This window comes from Arachis hypogaea, chromosome 14, assembly GCF_003086295.3.
Source record: "Arachis hypogaea cultivar Tifrunner chromosome 14, arahy.Tifrunner.gnm2.J5K5, whole genome shotgun sequence".
In the NCBI taxonomy this organism is placed as follows: Eukaryota; Viridiplantae; Streptophyta; class Magnoliopsida; order Fabales; family Fabaceae; genus Arachis; species Arachis hypogaea.
The window spans coordinates 128,104,098-128,125,359 of record NC_092049.1 but is presented as its reverse complement, the minus strand read 5'-3'; the positions used below and the strand labels follow the sequence as shown (position 1 = coordinate 128,125,359).

The 21,262-nt window shown below is 34.7% G+C and overlaps 1 pseudogene; it reads right to left on the bottom strand.

Moving 5' to 3' along the window:
- Positions 1-18,918: 18,918 nt before the first annotated feature.
- LOC112743167 (7-deoxyloganetin glucosyltransferase-like) lies at positions 18,919-19,661 on the bottom strand (annotated as a pseudogene).
- Between the last annotated feature and the right edge of the window lie 1,601 nt (positions 19,662-21,262).

Here is a 21,262-nt window from a genome sequence, read left to right as displayed (position 1 = left end):
TTTATAGAAATCGGACCAAGATTGGGCCGAACGGGCCAAACCGGGCCAACCGAACACAAAGTGGGCCCTTGGCCCAACATAACTAAACCAAAACCCTAGTTTTCAGCACTCTCTCTCTCCTCACATAACACTCTTACACGCTGAAATTGGAGGCACAAGAGGGAAGAACACTCTCTCAACTTCTATCTCTCACTTGATCTTCAAACCACCATAACTTTTGATCTAGAGCTCCCATTGCCGCACCATTTGTGGCCACGCGTTCACCGCGGAGAGCTCTATAAAAAACATACAATTAATCTTGAGGTAAGCCACGTTTTGCTCTTCGAATTTTCAGCCTTGTTTTCGAGTTTCATGAGCAAAAATGTTGAGATTTTGGGCTCTTTGATGTTATAGGACCCAACTCTCTTGAAGGAGAAGGTTAATCTTGTCTCCTTGGACCTTGGGTGTGGTAATATTCTCAACCCTAGTATAATTTGTTGTTCTATGATGTTTGGGTTTTGAGATGTTGTGTATGGGTATGATGATTGTGGCTTAGGTTGTGTATATGTGAATATTGGAGCTTGATTGGTGACTTTGAAGAGCTTGAAAAGGGTTTGGTGGTGAAAAATCTGTTCTTGAAGGTGTTGAGACCTTGAGAGCTTGAGAAAAAAGTGGTTTGGAAGTGCTCCGGTTGAGCTTGGAAAATCGGCTAAGGTATAGTCTCGGTTTTCCGTATCTAATATGTAATGTGGTAGGAAATACTTAGGCTAGAGGCCCTAAGATAGGCATTGAATTGTTGATGTTGTTGAATGGTTGATATATATATGATGTGGTCATATATGTGATGATGATTATTAATGCCTTGATGGTATGATGTATGAGAAATATGCATGTTATGATATATGCTTGATGAATGATTATGGTTGAATTGTGGGTAAAACCATGTTGATGGTGAGTATGATATTGATGATGTACAATGATGGTTGATTGGAATTGGTGTTGTTGAAAATTGGCATGAGGAAGAGTATATGATATGTCAATGTATTTGAGTTTGAGCCACTTGGGTGAAGTGAGTTAAAATGATGAGATAGTGATTTTGGTAAATTGAGATAATGTGTCAATGTGTGAGCTAAGGAGGCTTGATGTTGACTTTGGTATGTTTTGATTGATTTCAAAGAAAAGGGATGAAATTGGCATGTTTTGACTGATTTTGAAAAGAGTTGGAAATGGCTTGTTTTGAAAATGGCATTTTGTGGTTTTGTATGAAAAATATGGTTTTTGAGCATACTTTGATGGGACATAACTTGGACTACGGATCTCTGTTTTGTGCCAAATCTATTTAGAAAGGAAATTGGATCCGGGATGTCCATGCCGTTCGAAAAACGGGTGAAAAATGATTTAAAATGAGGAAGTTATGTCCGTTGGAAGATTGGGGGTTGAAACTGTGAATTCTGCAGCTTTTAACTTAGAAAAATTTTTAGCAGAATGACCCCCCCGCACGTAGGCACACCTGGCGCGTATGCGCCGTTCTTCTAGAAAGCGCCATCCACGCGTATGCGTGGTGTGTGCGGGCGCGCCGATGTGCTGCACCCAATGCCCAGCCAATTTCCAGAGAGTTATGCCGGAAATTGTGCCAGTCTTGTGCCTGGGGCACGAGAGCACCCACGCGTAAGCGTGGCTGACGCGTGCGCGTTGCTTGGCTATTTTTTTCAATCCACGCGTTAGCGTGCATGACGCATACGCGTCGATGAGTTTTGTGGCCATCCACGCGTACGCGTGGAGTGCGCGTACGCGTGGCCCTGTTTTCATCCCAAAGTTGATTTGTGAGTTTTAAAAGCTAAATCTCATACTTCTAAGCCTCCGATCTCACCCCTTATGTATTAAATCATTATGATATGCCTAGCAATGAGAAAGGAGCTAGGGGATGTGGTAACTTGCGAATGAAGCAAGGGGAAAAGTTATGATCAATGATGATCAAAGATGATTATATGAGATACGGAGGATGGCGGTGGAAGTACCGTGTATGCCATGAGCCGAAGGGCTATATTTATTGATAAATGGTTGGTTCTTGATTGAACCATGAGCCGGATGGCTGAGTTATTGCCGGATACAGCGGAGCCATGTTGATAAATTGGCTAGTTCTGGATTGAACTGTGAGCCGAATGGCTGAGTTATTGCCGAGTTACGGCAAAGCCATTATGGATTATGGCTGAGTATAAAGGCATATATGATAAATGAACGAATATGATAAATGAATAATGATGGAAAATGTTGAATGTAAGCATGCTTGTGTTTTCTCTCTGGTTGTAAGGGTGACAGGGCACCGATACCCTCTAATGGCGACAGGGCGCAAATACCCTCTAATGGTGACAGGGCACATATTCCCTCTAATGATATTAATCCGCAACAGAGAGACTGTGCCCGGATTAGCTACCGGACACGTCAGGTTGGCTTGATAACCGACAGATGATATCATCAGCCATTAGGGACAGGCATTCATCATATGCATACTATGTGAATTGATTGAGATTGCCTATTTGACTGCATATTACTTGCTATTTGTCTAAGTGCCTTACTTGTTCCTATTTGTATATCTCTTGTCTGATATAACTGTGTTTGCTATATTATGCTCCTGCTGGTGGTTGGGAGGTTTGAAGGAATTGGAAAGGGAAGTATTATTTAGACTGAAGAATCTTTAGTCAGATGCCCTTTTATGGTTTAGCTTGTTTATAAGCTTTGAATTATTTGGAGGAAGTTCTAGGATTGCCTTTGGCTTTCCTCTATTATTATGTATTATATATGTGGAAGCTGTTACCATGCTGGGGACCTCTGGTTCTCACCCATACAGATTTTGTGGTTTTCAGATGCAGGACGTGAGATTTCCCGCTGAGGCATGCTAGAGATTTCTAGATTTGCGAAGACCCTTTGTTCTCGAGACTATGTTTTGCTTTATATGTTTTGCTTAGATACTTTTATCTCCATTAAATAATACAAACTGTGATGACTCCTCTTATGGGAGATTTTGGAGAATAAGTTTCTGTATTTGTGTCCCTTTGGGTTTCCTTTGGGGTTTTCCTTATTTTATCATATGTATATATTGCTATGCTCGGACCGGTTATCTTCGCAGCCGGATTTTGAGTCTTGATATTCCTGTTTTTGACACTCCTTTGTATATATATAATCTCGCGTTGGTTTATCCTTGTTCGTTGCGTTATCGATCGGAGTGTTGCGCTTTCAAGTTGCGATTTTTGTTTACCCCTTTTTCTACAAAGGCTCCTAGTTATAATCAATCATTCATACTACTATACGTACTAAATTTAGAGGTCGTAATACCTTGCCATCTCTGAATTATGACTTAAGCATAAGACTCTGTATGGTAGGGTGTTACATCCGAGTTCCGATTACCGCACCGTTTGCGGTCACGCGTCCACCGCATCGAGCTGTATATTTCTATCGGAACAATTTCACTGGTAACTTGTTTAATCACTCTCAGCCCTCTTTTCCCCCAATTTTTAAATTTTTAATGGGAAGGTTGAATTTCTTTGATTTCTGATGTTTTAGGATCCAATTAGTTTGAGAAAAACGTTCACTCTTACTTATGTGAGGATTAGATAAGGTGAGGATATGATAAATCTATTTTAATTTTATTAAATTTGAGCTTTGAGAATTAAATTAGATATATATGTATTATGGATGTGTATTAGGTTGTGAATAAATAATTGGAGCTCGAAATTGGGAATACTGAAACTTGGAGAAAGCGGATTAGTTGAGGTTTTGAGGTCTGTGTTCTTTTAAGAAAATTGTCTTGGAATAATACTTGGAAATCGGATAAGGTATGGTTTAGGTTTCTTGCATTTAATATATAATGTTCTGTGAAAACTTAGGCTAGATGACCATAGGATAGGTTGGATTGCATGTGTATATTTAATGCTTAGTATTCTGTTGATGAACATGGTTGGTTTGGTGCTTGTTGATTAACTGGTGATTTGGTGAATTATTGATTTGAGGTATAACTATTGTGGAAGTTGTTGTGATAATGAGGTATTTTATGTTAAAAGCCTAGGATTTGTGAACTATGATTCTTAGTTGGACTTTGGTTGTTGAATTTGAATATTGTATGAGTATAATTGTTGATTTGAGGTAGATTTATTGTGGTGATTGTTATGATGATGAGGAAGGGTATGTTGAATTGAAAAGAAAGCAGGTTTGGACCCAAAAAGGGTGGCAACGTCCGAGTTTTAGAGGAGATGCTACCGAAATTTTATAAAAATTAGAGATTTTATTTATATGATTATTTAAATAGATTTAGATTCAAAGGTTATATGGTTTGATTAGAGTTATTAAGAAAATGAGCATGTTTTAAGTTTGATTCATTTAGAAAAGAATGAATTATGTTTTGAATTGGAACTATTGATGGACGGAATGGGAGGTGTGATAATGAAGGATAAGGGTTGAATATGATTGACGTATAATGATGAATGAGATGCGATTGAGAATGATATGGATGTTGATGAATTATAATTGAATTATTTATATGGCTTATGAATTTGAATAATCTGAGATACGAGATTCCCTGGATCAAGTGCCGTGGGTTGCCACCACATGTACCAGGTTAAAACTCGATACTCTGTTGACCCTATGACGTAAGTGTGACCAGGCACTATATAAATTCCCGGGAATGTTACCCCCATTGAGCAATATTGATTATTGAGAAAAAGCTATGCATAGACTCTTGAGGATGCACGTCGGGGGATAGTCTAAGGACAATTCAGACTTGTCGGATTGGCTGGATAACCGACAAATGAGCCTCATCAGCCATAGGATAGGCATGCATCATATGCATATTACTTGAATTATTTGCTTGTGCTTTAATTGGGTGTGCCTATATGTACTTGTCGTGCTAAATGTGTATTTGTTACCTGTAATAACTGTAACCTTCTTTTATTTGCCTTATCTGTCTATTTATCTGTGAAAATGCATGATGGAGTTGGAGGTATGGAGGAATGGCAGTATGGGACCTAGATTTAAGGTTAAGTTAAGTTAGGATTAAATATTTTTTTAGAAAACCACCTTTTATGGCGTCTGTTTAATACTTTAAGCTCTATAATCTGAGTGTCGTCGTTCTAAGATTGCCTCTGGCATTCCCAGGACCTTATATATTATGTGTGTGGCACCTTTACCATACTGAGAACCTCCGGTTCTCATTCCATACTATGTTGTTGTTTTTCAGATGCAGGTCGAGAGGCATCTCGTTAGGCGTCTGGACCCTTGAAGCGGAGTGGTTACAGGGTTATTTTGTTATGCTATGATGTGTATATATGTATTTGGTTTTCTCTCCGCATAACTTGTTCTTTTGATCCTCCTAGAGGTTTATGGAGAGGCAGGATTGTGTATATGTACTTTTGGGTTTTGAGATATGTATGTATATATGTGTAAATATTCTCCGGTCAGTCTTGACTTCACAGGCTGAGTTAGGAGCTTATTATTTTGTTTCTTTGGCACTCTATTCCTACTTCTGTTATCTTATATTTAATAATTATGATTTTTTTAGCACGTAAGTTAACTCGTGCTTTGAGCGTTGCACTTTTATTTTGCGATTTTTGTTTCCTCTTTTCTTCAAGGCTCCTAGCATATTATAATTCTTGTGATATTATATGTACTCATTTTATTTTAGAGGTCGTAATACCTCTCCACCTCTGTTTTACGACTTAAGCGTAAAGCTTAGGGTGGTAGGGTGTTACATCTTCTAATTCAACTGATATGGTAGTAAAACTATTTGATACGTCGCTGGCCACCAATCCGTCTTAATACTTCAAACGGCTCGATACACCTCGATTTCATCTCCTTTGTCTTGATTGTCCCTCGATTCCAATCTATTGAAGCAACCTCGAAAAATGCGTAACTTCTTTCCTTAACTTATCCAGTTTTCTCTCTCAATCTGCATAACTTTTCTATCGGTTTTGCTCAATCAAAATCTCAACTTAAATTCGCTTAGTTTTTTTCCGTTGTCTTGGCTTTCGATTTGGGACCTAGGACATTTAAGCTTTCAAGGAATAATTTTTCCTATAACTTGTCAAACACTGAGTTATATACACCGCTACTTCATCTTTTATGATACATCTTAGTAATTTTAAGGTGAATTAAAGGTTCATTCACCATGTGTGCTTTGGATAATAGTTTATGTGTCTACTTTATAGTAATAAATTTGTTATAGAGAATTTACTAAAAATAAATTAGGGGTCTAATTTGTAGTAATAAATTTTGTTATTGATAAAAGTGTATAAGAAAGATTTTATTATTATAAAGTATTTTAAAAAAATATGTTTATAAAAAATAAATAAATAAATAATTTAAAAATATATTTGTTTTTTTAAAAAACATTATTCTTCTCTATAAATATTATAAAAAATAATTTTGCTACTAAAAGTTTTTTTAATATAATTAAATCTCTTTAATTGTGTTTTTTGTTGTGATAAGGATCAACGTGGATGTCCATTCTCAAGAGAAAATGGACTTAAATGCATGTTGAAAATAATGACCCCATGCATGTATAAATAGGGGGTATGGTAGAGACATTACACACAGTAATAAAATATTCTACTCTCTTCCTCTTTTATTATAATATTCTTCTCCGCAAATAAACTCTCTCTCTATCTCTATGTGGTTTTAAGCTATAATATTTATACTATTAATAGATAAATTACTTATATTTTAGTGAGATAAGAGCATATTTATATTTCTATATTTTATATTTATTTCTCTTCCTTATTTATTTATTTATTTTACAACACGTTATCAGCACGAGACTCTGATCAAATTTTTAGGAAGACTCAGGTAACAATTTTTCATTATGTCGAAGCTCTCTCATCTTGAATTCAATGCTCTTGATATATCTGGAAACAATTATTTATCATGGATATTAGATGCTGAAATCCATCTTGATTCAATGGATCTTGGAGATACCATTAAGGCTGAAAATAATGCATCCCAGAAGGATAAAGCCAAAGCCATGATTTTTCTTCGTCGTCACCTTGACGAGGGATTGAAAAATGAATATCTCACATTAAAAGATCCTGCAGATCTTTGGAAAGACCTTGAAGAAAGGTATAATCATCAGAAAACGGTGATACTTCCTCAGGCCCGATATGAATGGACGCATTTGCGTTTACAAGATTTTAAATCTATAAATGAATATAATTCTGCAATGTTTCGAATCACCTCACGAATGAAATTGTGTGGGGAAAAAATAACTGATCATGATATGTTGGAGAAAACTTTCTCAACCTTCCATGCCTCGAATGTGCTCCTGCAGCAGCAGTATCGAGAGAAAGGGTTTAAGAAATATTCTGAGTTAATTTCTTGCCTTCTTGTTGCCGAACGCAACAATGAGTTGTTATTGAAAAATCATGAAACGCGCCCAGCTAGCGCCGCCCCATTTCCTGAAGTAAATGCGGCAAATCATTACCCCAGAAGAGGTAAATGGCAAGCTTTTAATAACAAGAAAAATTATGGAAGGAAAAAGAATTATGTTCAAAAGAGAGGATCTCACCAGAAGTGGGACAAAGAAAAGAATATCGGGCAGAATAAATCAACCGAGGAGAAGTGTTTCCGCTGTGGTGGAAAGGGCCATTGGTCTCGTACCTGTCGTACCCCAAGGCACCTAGTCGATCTTTACCAGGCATCTTTGAAAAAGAACGACAAAGGAAAGGAAACAAATTTTGTTTCAAATGATGCTGAGAACTCCACCACTCATTATGATGTATCTGATTTCTTTGAGGACCCTAAAAGAAATATTGGCTATTTGATCAATGATAGAATAGTTTGATATGTGTATATGTTTGTTAAGTATTCATGTGAATAATTTTTACTGTGTATGTATTTCTACTCATTTTATTATTATTATTATTTGTCTTTAAAGAAAAATGGCAAGGACATATCCTGAAGATATTTGCCTTGCGAATAGTGCAAGATCGCACACTATTCTTAAAAGTGATATATATTTTACCCATCTTGTGCCAAAAGAAGAATATGTTAATAATATTATTGGCTCGGACAATGTGATAGAAGGCTCCGAAAGAGCTATAATTTTGTTTCCTGGAGGAACAAAATTTATAATAAATAATGCACTATTATCTACCAAGTCTCTGAGAAACTTGTTGAGTTTCAAAGATATTCGCCGAAATGGATATCATGTTGAGACGATGAATGAGGGAAATCATGAGTATTTATGTATCACAACTCATGATTCAAATAAGAAAGTTATATTAGAAAAATTACCCTCACTTTCATCTGGGTTGTATTATACCAAGATTAGTGCAATTGAATCACATGCCACTGTAAACCAGAAGTTTACTAGCTCAAATGAGTTCATAACTTGGCACGACCGATTGGGTCATCCGGGAACAACCATGATGAGGAGAATTATTGAAAACTCTCATGGACATTCACTAAAGAACCAGAAGATTCTTAAATCTAGTGAATTTTGTTGTGCTGCATGTTCTCAAGGGAAGTTAATTTTAAGGCCATCACCAGTAAAGATTGGATTTGAGTCCCCTGAATTCCTAGAGAGGATTCAAGGTGATATATGTGGACCTATTCATCCACCATGTGGATCTTTTAGATATTTTATGGTCCTGATAGACGCATCTTCGAGATGGTCACATGTGTGCTTATTATCTTCTCGCAACCTGGCGTTTGCGAGATTACTGGCTCAAATTATTCGATTAAAAGCACAATTTCCAGAAAATCCAATTAAAGCAATTCGTCTTGATAATGCTGGTGAATTTACTTCCCAAGCTTTTGATGCTTATTGTATGGCTAATGGAATAAGTGTTGAACATCCAGTAGCTTATGTTCACACACAAAATGGGTTAGCAGAATCACTTATTAAGCGCCTCCAATTAATTGCTAGACCCTTGCTTATGAGAACAAATCTCCCAACCTCGGTTTGGGGGCATGCTATTTTACATGCCGCAGCACTTATTCGTTTGAGGCCAACGAGTTATCATCAATTCTCTTCTATACAATTAGCTTTTGGCCAACAGCCAAATGTTTCCCATTTAAGAATATTTGGATGTGCGATATATGTTCCTATTGTACCACCTAATCGCACCAAAATGGGACCCCAAAGAAAATTGGGGATATATGTTGGATATGATTCTCCCTCTATAGTGAGGTATCTTGAGATACAAACTGGTGATGTGTTTAAAGCCCGGTTTGCGGATTGTCATTTTGATGAATCAAAATTTCCAACATTAGGGGGAGAGAATAAGCTTCCTGAAAAGGAACTTAATTGGAATGCATCATCGTTGATGCATTTAGATCCTCGATCAGGGCAATGTGAACTAGAAGTTCAAAAGATTATACATTTGCAAAGAATAGCAAATGAATTGCCTGATGCATTTTCCGATACAAAGAGGATAACCAAATCTTACATACCATCGGAAAATGTCTCAATTCGAATTGACGTCCCAGTAGGACAAGTAGCCACTGAAGCAAATTCACGCCAGAAGCGTGGCAGGGCGGAAAATGCCCCAATTCGAATTGATGTCCCAGTAGGGCAAATAACCACGGAAGCAAATACACGCCAAAAGCGTGGCAGGCCTGTCGGTTCCAAAGATAAAAATCCTCGAAAGAGAAAAGAGGTAAATACGATTTCTGTTGAAAAAGACATAGTAAAGACACCGGCAGTTGTCCAAAATTCTGATATAACGCCAGAAGACGTTCAGGTACCTGAAAATTGTGAAAATGACGAGATCTCGATAAATTATGTCTTTACAGGAGAGAAATGGGACCGAAATAAGACAATTGTCAGTGAAATATTTGCATATAATGTGGCATTAGATATCATGCATGAAAGTAAGGATCTTGAGCCAAGATCAGTTGAAGAATGTCGACAAAGAAATGATTGGCCAAAATGGGAAGCAGCCATGAAGGCTGAATTAGACTCACTTGCAAAACGTGAAGTCTTTGGACCTGTAGTCCGTACACCAGAAGATGTAAAACCTGTTGGATACAAATGGGTATTTGTGAGAAAACGAAATGAGAAAAATGAAGTTGTGCGCTATAAAGCCCGACTTGTGGCACAAGGTTTTTCACAAAGGCCCGGTATAGATTATGAAGAAACGTATTCCCCCGTAGTGGATGCGATAACATTGCGTTATTTGGTCAGCCTATCTGCATATCATAAACTGCATATGCATTTAATGGATGTGGTAACAGCCTATTTATACGGCTCATTAGATCGTGATATCTATATGAAAGTCCCTGAAGGACTAAAGATATCTAAACCATCCAATGAATATTCGCAAGGGTTATACTCAGTCAAATTGCAAAGATCTTTATATGGTCTAAAGCAATCTGGACGAATGTGGTATAATCGTCTTACTGAGTATCTGGCCAAAAACGGATTCAAGAATGATGATATCTGCCCGTGTGTTTTCATAAAGAAATCTGCATCTGGATTCATTATAATTGCTGTGTACGTTGATGATTTAAATATTATTGGGACTCCTGAAGAGATTCCAACAATTATAAAAACTCCAAAAGAAGAGTTTGAGATGAAAGATCTTGGAAAGACTAAGTTTTGTCTCGGCCTGCAGATCGAGCATATAAAAGGTGGGATCTTTATTCATCAAACAACATACACAGAAAGGATCTTGAAAAGATTTTATATGGATAAGTCACATCCATTAAGTACACCAATGATCGTAAGATCCTTGGATATGAAAAAGGATCAATTTCGTCCTAAAGAAGAAAATGAAGATATCCTTGGTCCTGAAGTACCATATCTTAGTGCCATTGGAGCGCTAATGTATCTTGCTAATAATACGCGACCTGACATATCATTCGCGGTGAATTTACTAGCAAGGTATAGTTCCTCTCCAACCAGAAGACATTGGAGTGGAATCAAACAAATTTTCCGATATCTTCATGGAACGGTTGATATGGGATTGTTTTATCCCTATGGATCCAAGTCACAACTAGTTGGCTATGCAGATGCCGGATACTTGTCTGATCCACATAAAGGGAGATCTCAAACAGGATACCTGTTCACATATGGTGGTACAGCTATATCTTGGAGGTCCACAAAACAGACGATTGCTGCAACATCCTCTAATCATGCTGAAATACTAGCGATTCATGAAGCTAGTCGCGAGTGTTTTTGGCTGAGGAGTCTGATTCAATATATTCTATCATCATGTGGACTGATTGATCATAAGATAGCTCCAACTGTCCTGTTTGAAGATAATGCAGCATGCATTGCTCAACTTAAGGGTGGATACATCAAAGGTGATAGAACAAAGCATATTTCTCCTAAATTCTTCTTCACTCATGACCTTCAAAATCAAGGGACAATTGATGTCCAACAGATCCGTTCAAGTGACAATCTGGCAGATTTATTTACAAAGTCACTCCCAAAATCCTCCTTTGAAAGATTGGTACATGAGATTGGAATGCGCCGATTTCGAGACATTAAATGATGTCGGCAAGAGGGGGAGACTGTACTCTTTTTCCCTTGGTCAGGTTTTTTTTCCCATTGGGTTTTTCTTGACAAGGTTTTTAATGAGGCAGTCCCCATCACAAAGGATATTGTACTCTTTTTCCTTCACTAAGGTTTTTCCCACAGGGTTTTCTTTTAGTAAGGTTTTAATGAGGCAATAATCTTAAATGGGCATCCAAGGGGGAGTGTTGTGATAAGGATCAACGTGGATGTCCATTCTCAAGAGAAAATGGACTTAAATGCATGTTGAAAATAATGACCCCATGCATGTATAAATAGGGGGTATGGTAGAGACATTACACACAGTAATAAAATATTCTACTCTCTTCCTCTTTTATTATAATATTCTTCTCCGCAAATAAACTCTCTCTCTATCTCTATGTGGTTTTAAGCTATAATATTTATACTATTAATAGATAAATTACTTATATTTTAGTGAGATAAGAGCATATTTATATTTCTATATTTTATATTTATTTCTCTTCCTTATTTATTTATTTATTTTACAACATTTTTGAGCAATTTTCAAGAAGGTAAAGTAGTAGTGGTGAGGGATGGGTTGGCACTTGGCACCAGTGGGATGAAGTAAGAATTTAGTCATTTACGGTTAAAAAAATGAAGAGGGAGACGAGGCATATATGATCATGATAACGGAGAGATTATACGGAAGAAGGGTTAAAATTGGAGAAAAATATAATGACTGTATATATTGAGTATAAAAGTCAATGGTAAGAATACAATTGAAATTTATAAAAAATGCAAAGGATAAAATTATATTGAAACAAATTAAATATTCAATGTATTTAAAATCTTTTAAAAAAGTTAAGGGAAAAGAGTAGACTTTATCCTTAAAAATGTGATAATATATATGGATTCTATACGTTTATATTAAATTCTGCATTGTTTTAAATGACAATGGATAGTCTTTAAAAGTGTATGATAATTTTTACTACTTATGATCAAATTAAACTCTTCTAAAGGGGGAAATAAAAAGTGATGGGATTTATATATAATATATAGATATTACAATTTTAACTATATCATCACTTTGTTTGGATTTTTTTTTTTTTGAAAAAATAACAAAAATACTTTTTCATTAAAAGATGTATTTTTTTATCAAAAAGGTATTTTTTTTAATTTTAAATATATGTAGACACATTTTTTAAAAACTTTTTATTTTTATCAAAAAATATTTATTTATTTTTTAAAATTAACAATCTTTTGCTTTAAAAACTAGAAGTAAAAGAAGTTTTAATTTTTTTAACAAAAATATCCTTTATTTTAATTAGTAATTATAATTTATGATTTATATTTTTAGGCTCAATTTTTTCTTAAAATTCTAATTTTTTTCACATTTATATTTATATATTCTCTCAGTATCTTCTACTGGGGTGAATGCGGATCGGATCGGATATAACCAAAATCTTGATCTGATCCGCACTAAAATTATCGAATCGAATCCAATATCTGTAATTTTAAGTTTGGATCCGATCCGCACATTTGCAGATCAGATCAGATCTCGAATATATCTACAAAATATATAAATATTTTAAAAAGCTTATTTTTATTTAAAAAATATTACTATTTTTCACTCTTTTAAATATGTTTACTCTTAAAATATTATTAAACATATTTTTCTTAAATAATACAGCATATATGATAATTATTAGTTGAAATAAAATATAAAAAGAATACTTATTTGTTTATTTTTGCGGATTCGCAGATATGCGAATCGGATATGCAATACCTACATAAAATTCGCAATCCAATCCGATAACCTTGTAGATAAAATCCGATCCAATTTGATAATTTTGTAGATCGAATCAATATCCACAATTTTTAAATTAAATTCAAATAAATACCATAAATATACAAATTAGATCCGATCTATAAACACCCCTATTTTCTACCGTTATCATCATTTTTAGGACAGAAAAAAACTTCGGAATAATGCACTCTACTAGTAGCACACCTTCCAAGTATAATTTTTTTAAGATTTAATTATAGAACTTTGTTTTCTTATTATTTACAGTTAATTATGAATTTTACTTTAATTCTAGAGCATTTTCTTTCTCTATTTTGTTCACAAATGTAATTCGAATATCATGTCTTTGTAAAATTATGAATATAACTTAGAAGGAGCTTTTCAAGAATTGAAATGACGTAACTTCTCTTTTAAAAAAACTGAGTAGTAGTCTAGTAGATTTAATATATTCTTTTTAAGTTTATTAGTGAATAATGATTACATGTAAACTCCGCTAAAATCGGTATATAATTAGTCAATAAATCGAATTTTCAATAGGAAAATTAAATATGCAAAACTAATATCAAAATAGGATAGAGCTCGGCAAAACGAGAATTTTGATATCACTTTCAAAAAATTTGGCCCAAAATTGAGTCGAATGGGCCGAACCGGTTGAACCGGGCCCAAACCAAGTCCGCGGGCCCAACCAGCCCAGTATATAAATGAGCTAAAGCTCATTTTCTGCCTTAGAACACAACAGAAGCAGCGTAAATGCATGGAGAAGAAGAGAATGAATTCCAAAACCTAGCTTGATCTTCTTTCTTTGATAACTTTTGATCCGGAGCTCCGATTGACGAGCCGTTTGCGGCCACGCGTCAGGCTTGTTGAGTTCTTCAATTCTATTTAAATAAAACAGGGTCCACTAGACTTGATTTCTTGTGGATATTGCCCAAGGATCAGTGGATAAAGGTAGTGTGTATGTGAATGTTGATGCTTGTTGGAGGCTTGTTGGTGATCAAGCTTGGTTTGGGGCTGTTTGATTGAGCTTGGAGGGGCTGTAATTTTGAGTTGTGAGGCTGCCTTGGGTGAATTAAGTGATCGGCCAAGGTATGGTTTAAGTTTCGCACGTTTAATATTTACGGTGTTGTGAAAACTTAGGTTAGAGGAACCATAGAATAAGTTAGATTGTTTGTTGTATTTAATGATTAGACTTGTAATGTTGTTAGAATAGATTTGTTAGTGAATTTATATATTAGAATTATGAGGTGTGAAAGTTATTAATGGTGTGCTCTTATATTTATTTATGATGGATTAGAATTGGTGTTTGTTAATAAGGATGTAGAGTTGTGTTGTGGTGGTATTGTATATGCTGTAACTAATTATGTAATGATCAGAATTATATGAGACCAAGTTTGGGCTAAACTTAGGAATATAAGGAACTAAACTGAAAAATTTGGGACCTTTTTGTTAAATATACAATTTATGGCAAATTTTTAAAGTTAGGTTGTTAAATCTATCCAGCAGCAGAAAAGATCAAACAGGGCAGCAACTTGTTTGTCTTGCTGCGACTTCTACGAGTTGAGTTTTGGAGCGAAACCAATTTTGTTATAAAATTTGATTAACTTTCTTTATTTCTCTAAAATTTCAGAATTTTAAGAGTTGAGGATTGGGAGCTGAGAATTTTTGAATATTGGTGGTCAAAACTTAAAAGAAATAGATTTCAGCAAGCTATGCATCAATTTCCAATACTTGTAACTCTTAGAATTAAATAGAAATTGGGTTCCAACTAAGACACACTTGTTTCTGGATGAGCTAGGGGTTCTCAAATCAAAATTTAGCTTAATTGGAGTTTTGTAATAAAAGTTATTCCAATTGAAAGGTACTAAGCTTGTTGGTTTTTAAAACAGATTTTGTCTCATTTTTACTTAATTTCCAGGTAATGTAACTTTTTCATTAAAAATGGTATTGACTCAAAACCAATTGAGAAAGAAACCTGGATGAGTAAAGTTTAACTACATTAATTTCCAAAGTCATTGGATTTAACTTGGATTTTATATTGAATTTTGAATATCACATGCTGCTGCTGTTTTTCTGGTTTTATACACTGCAGAGCAGTCACGGTTTTTCCTTTATTCCTAAGGCTAGAAAAATCAGAAAATTATGATATTTAGTTTGTTAGAAAGCTTATTTTAATATGAACGCTTGGACATAAAGTTTGTGCGATTCCGAGTTCATTTACTATATTAGAAACAGAAAAGAAAATAGAGTGTCGAGGATGTCTTGGTGATAGTCATGAGTTCGAGAAGTTAAAGTTCAATCCTCGTGTGATGTGATTGATTTAATGTTAGAGTTAGGTTGATTTTAAGATTATTCGATATTAAGAAGGATGAGAAGAGTTTGATAAAAAGTTTGGTCAGGACCCGGAAAGGGTAATCAAGATGAATTATAAGGGAATGACGATGAAAAATGTGAAAGGGAGGTTGTTAATAAAAGGAGTTAATATGCCATGGCTTGATGAATGATTAAATAATGATCATGACTATGAAATGGCTTATGAATAATGCTATCTGAGATACAAGTTCCCTGGGTAAGAGTCGTGGCTCGCCATCACGTGTTCCAGGTTGAATCTCGATACTCTGTTGACCCTACGTCGTAAGGATGACCGGGCACGTATAAATTCCCGGGTATGGATAGCCCCCATTGAGTGATTTTATGAAATATGAATGTGAACTCTATGCATAGACTCTTGGGGATGCGCGACGGGGGACAGTCTAAGGTTTTCGGACTTGTTGGGTTGGCTGGATAACCGACAGATGGGTCCCATCAGCCATAGGACAGGCATGCATCATATGCATTTGTTTGTATTGATTGCTATGCATTTTCTGGGTATGCCTAATTGATATATATTACCCGCTATTTGTTATACTTGCTATTTGTACTATTTGATCATTACTTGTGCGTGAACTTGTTTGGTTGCTTGTTTCTGTTGCATTCTGAATGATGAAAGGATGGAGGAAACGGAAGAAATGGTTTGGTGTTAGGTTAAGCTTGAACTTGAGTAAGTTAGGCAGATTTAGAATACCTACCCCTGTTTATGGCTTCTGTTTAGTACTTAAGTTGGATAATTGAATAACGGAGTTCTAGGATTGCCTATGGCATTCTCAGGACCGTATTTCTTATGCGCGTGGCACTTTTACCATGCTGAGAACCTCCGGTTCTCATTCCATATTGTATTGTTGTTTTTCAGATGCAGGTCAAAAGGCTCCTCGCTAGACGTCTGGATCTTGGGAAGCGAAGTAGTCCTTGGGTGTATTTTGGTTTTTGGTTGTATATATGTATATATTTGTTTAGCTTACTCTCCAAGTAACTTGTGTATGCTGCTCCTCTTAGAGGTTGAGGGAGAGATAGGAGTTTATTTTGGTATTTTGGTATATTTTGGGGATACCTATGTGTGTTCATATGTATATATATATATATATATCCTCTGGCCAGCCTTAGCTTCGCAGGCTAAGTCAGGGGTTTGTTATGCTGTTTCCTTGGCTTTCCTTTATTCTTTTGCTTAACTTTATCATGTTCCTATTAGGTTTCTTAGCACGCAAGTAATCATTTCCTGAGCGTTGCGCTTTTTATTTTACGATTTTTGTTTTACCCATTTTTTCAAGGCTCCTAGTTAAGTATCTTTTCTCTATTATTATATATATATTACTATTTTTAGAGGTCGTAATACCTTACTATCTCAGTCTTATGACTTAAGCATAAGATTAAGTATAGTAGGGTGTTACATTACACAAAATTTCTTATTGTCTTATTTTATAATTTTTATTGACAATTTTAATTATTCTCACGTGAATGTATTCATTGAATATATCTCACTTGAATATGTTTAATTTTAATATTGTACCCATTATTTGCATTGTGTTCATGTTTAATTATGTCTCTAAAAAAGTAAATTATGTAAATGCTACAGGAATTAATTTCAACTTTTGATGAGCTATTATTCGAAATGAATCATCGGTTCTATCCTAAATATTTGTATTCCAACTTTAAGAAAAGATTATCAAAATTCTAATTAAAGCTCGTGATGTACAATTGACGTGTTAGAAATATATAAGACAATTGTTGGAGAAAAAAACCGATACTTTACTCTAATTTTAAGTATAAAAACTTATTATATATTATATAATTTTATTTTTTATTTTAAAATAAAATAAATAATTGTCTTATATAAATAAATTATTAAACTCAAAAATAAATTACAATCTTTAAATTGAGAAAGATATTATTATTGTCAATCACTTTTCAATAAATAAATTTTTAAAAATTTTAAAAATTTAAACTTTTTTTAAATATTTTTTCTCTTAATTTTTACACCTATTACCATAAAAAATATTTTAATATTTATAATAACTAAAAAAATCTTTATATATTACAGTACATACATAAAAGTAAGTTATTTTAAAATTTTTTATTTTTATTATGATATTAAAGTTATAATATATTAAGTAAAAATTCATTAAAAAGATTAATATTGTATATATTTCATTTACGAATATGTTTTAAATGCATATAAAAAAATTATTAGAATAATTTATTTATATTATTTTATAATATATTTTTTTATGATATAAAACATAAAAATATAACTTACTATAACAATAATACTCAACAAAATAAACTAACTAAAAAAATATAATTTTTATATTTATCGAATCCAAAATAAAAAAATTATAAGAATTAAAATAATTTTTTTATATAACAAGTATTTATTAGCATTTTTTAATTAAAAAATATTAATCATGATTATATATAATATATATATATTTGATTATATAATATTATAATTTTAGACTCCTCTACTAAATTTTTAGATCTAATCCTGTTAATACTCAAATAAGTTTCAATTCTTGAGAATTTATAAAAAGTAAAAGTGTATTAAGAACCAATGCTTTTAATTCAAGATTCTTTTAAAACTAATTTGTGCATATATGCTTAATTAAAACTTTCCCTCAACACATATTATATATTGTCAAATTTCATACGGTGAAATTTAGGGAGAAGAGAGAAATCATCACGAGTTAAAACCAAGACCAGGAAAGAAATGAAGAGACAAATAAATTTTGCTTGTAAAATAAAATAAATAGATAATTAAAGAACAAGTAAGGGAGTTATGTAGGAAATTATCGGCTCTTTTAAAGGCACAAATAAGATTTTCTAACACATATCATCATCATCAATGTCAAATTTATTTTAACAGAATTTATTTTAATGATTACAAGAACAATTGGTAGTGTTCTTGAAAATCCATCATCCAAAATATATAAAATAAAAAAAATTAACATTTATCTGCATTCTATGGATACCAAATATCTGTATTATCTGATACACATCTAAAAAGCTCTTTTTAGATATTCTATAAATACATTGTTTATACTTTTTTCAATCTCTATCTTTATTATATAGAGTTAATAGTCAATTTCGTCTCCGAAAGTGTCCTCGATCTCCATTTTCATCCCCGAAAGTCAAAATTAATCAAAAACGTTCTCGAAAGATACCTGTGTTGATCACGTTTGTCCTTCCGTCTTCTCGGTTGATGAGATGGCAAACGGCCGCTTACGTGGCACGTTAACTGCCAAGCTGGCCAACGCCAGGGTGTAGGATGTTGTTGCTGACAAGATACGTTTCGTTTAAGCCATCAAATTAGTCCTTCGAGTTTATAAACCTTAATTTCTTTCCCTTTTTGCCCCTCCATGAGTTCCCTCACAAGCCCCTCAACCTGCTCTCTCTTAACATCACACTCAATCTCCATCCCAATCCCCCATTTCTTGCATGCATAGAGGCTGTTTTTTTGTTGTTCTGCAAAGAAAGGTCAACATGCCATTGGAACTCCCTCACATATGCTCTCCAATGTTGAGTTCCACCCACAATGTGTTAGAAATCCGCCAATTGATACATGACACAGAACTTTCTCTTGTTGGCACCACCCCAATACCAATCCCCTCTCACATCTTTCAATCACATTCACATATTCATCACTTAATTTTCCATCACCATTATTATTATTATCATGCACAAGATTAGGCCTTATGACCCACAAGAAATGGTACTTGCTATTAACCAAACCCCAAGCAAATTTACTTAGTTGCTTTGGTGTCATAATCACTAAGCTACCAAAGTTCACATACACAACAGAACCTCTGTCTCTTTTATCCAACCATTCCAAGCATTTGTTGTCTTCCTTCCACAGATTCAGATCAATCGACTCCAATTGAGTATTTGAGTTTGAGAGCTGTTTGAATAGCATTGATAATGGACCAATGGAGTAGACATTGGAGTATTTGGCTCCGATGGCATCCAAAACCTCTGATTCTAAGTCTTCAAAGGTGTTAAGGATAACCCCTTTGGCATGCATAGCAGTGTTCACTTTTACTATGTTGTAATTGAATATTACATCAGAAGGATTAGTAGTCCTAAGAAATGTGAGAAGGTCTTTTAGTCTTGCTCCTTTCATTGCTGGAATCCAATCAACTTCAGTATCAAGATATCCATCAAGCATATTCTTCTCATCTAAAAAGAATAAATTTTTATTTTATTCTATTAAAAAATTGTATGATACAAATAAAAACTTGTCAAAATATAATACAAGAGAGTACCTTTCAATGGGAAATAACCTCTTTTTCGAATCTCTTCAAAGTTAATGTATCCCAGCATGCCACAGGCACTGGGAGTGAAAAACACAAAGTGAGGGATGTGGAACTCTTGAGCAACTTTCAAAGTGAACCACATAGCACCATCAGAAACTATGCAAGTAACAGGAGGCACATCATCATGGTTTGGAGAAACAAGGCTTGCAATGAGTTTTCTGAAAGAACACAAGCCTTCAACATAGAATAAGAACATGAAAAACTCTAACTTCAGCTTCCACAGTGCCCAACTTCCATGCCACCTTCACCCTCCATTCATCATACTCACCTTCAACCTCCATATCAGCTCCTGCATCTTTCTTTGTACCACACACACTCACTGCTTTAAATTCATCATCATCAACCCACTTAAAATAATTGCAGTGACTACTCTTCTGCAATTTTATATGGGAGTAAACAAAAAAATCAGAGAACACCCAACAGAGGATAAGAACATGAAAAAGCTTTAACTTCCTTTACCATCACTCACCCGGTACCTTGGACATGCATGGAACAATCTATTCGGATTCTCCGCTGTCCCAGATTTCTTAATCACAGTCTTCAGCCCACAGAAACATGATCCATCATGAGCATTCACCCTCCTCCTTCGCATCGAAACACCGGATCCATGACTGTCGTGCGATGCATGTGACAAACCGCCACCACAACCACCATCTCCTCTCTACATCCACGCAGCCAGCCAGGGATTACGCCTCCTAGTTACCTCTACTGCCATCGAAAGTGATCACCTCGAAGTATTTATCATTCGTTTTGGGATTAGGGTTTATAAACTCGAAGGACTAATTTGATGGCTTAAACGAAACTTATCTTGTCAGCAACAACATCCTACACCCTGGCATTGGCCAGCTTGGCAGTTAACGTGCCACGTAAGCGGCCGTTTGCCATCTCATCAACCGAGAAGACGGAAGGACGAACGTGATCAACACGGGTATCTTTCGAGGACGTTTTTGATTAATTTTGACTTTCGGGGATGAAAATGGAGATCGAGGACACTTTCGGGGACGAAATTGACTATTAACTCTTATTATATATTTTAAACTAATGACACACACCTGACCATCGAAAGCTACAAAAGAAAAATGTGCCACCAAAAAAATTAATTCTAAATTTAAACTCATATGTATCCATATACTTCACAAGCCTCGCTCCAAGATCATCTTTGGATTTGCAATGAACTATCAAGCTTTCATGCCCTTCCATATAATTTTGGATAGTCACATGTATTTTTGGCATCAATTCGCTGCTGCATAATAATAATTGAACAAGAAGAACAAGAAGTCATAGCATGAAAATATTTCTATTAACACAAAGAGTTATTGATGTTTGAATAATTAT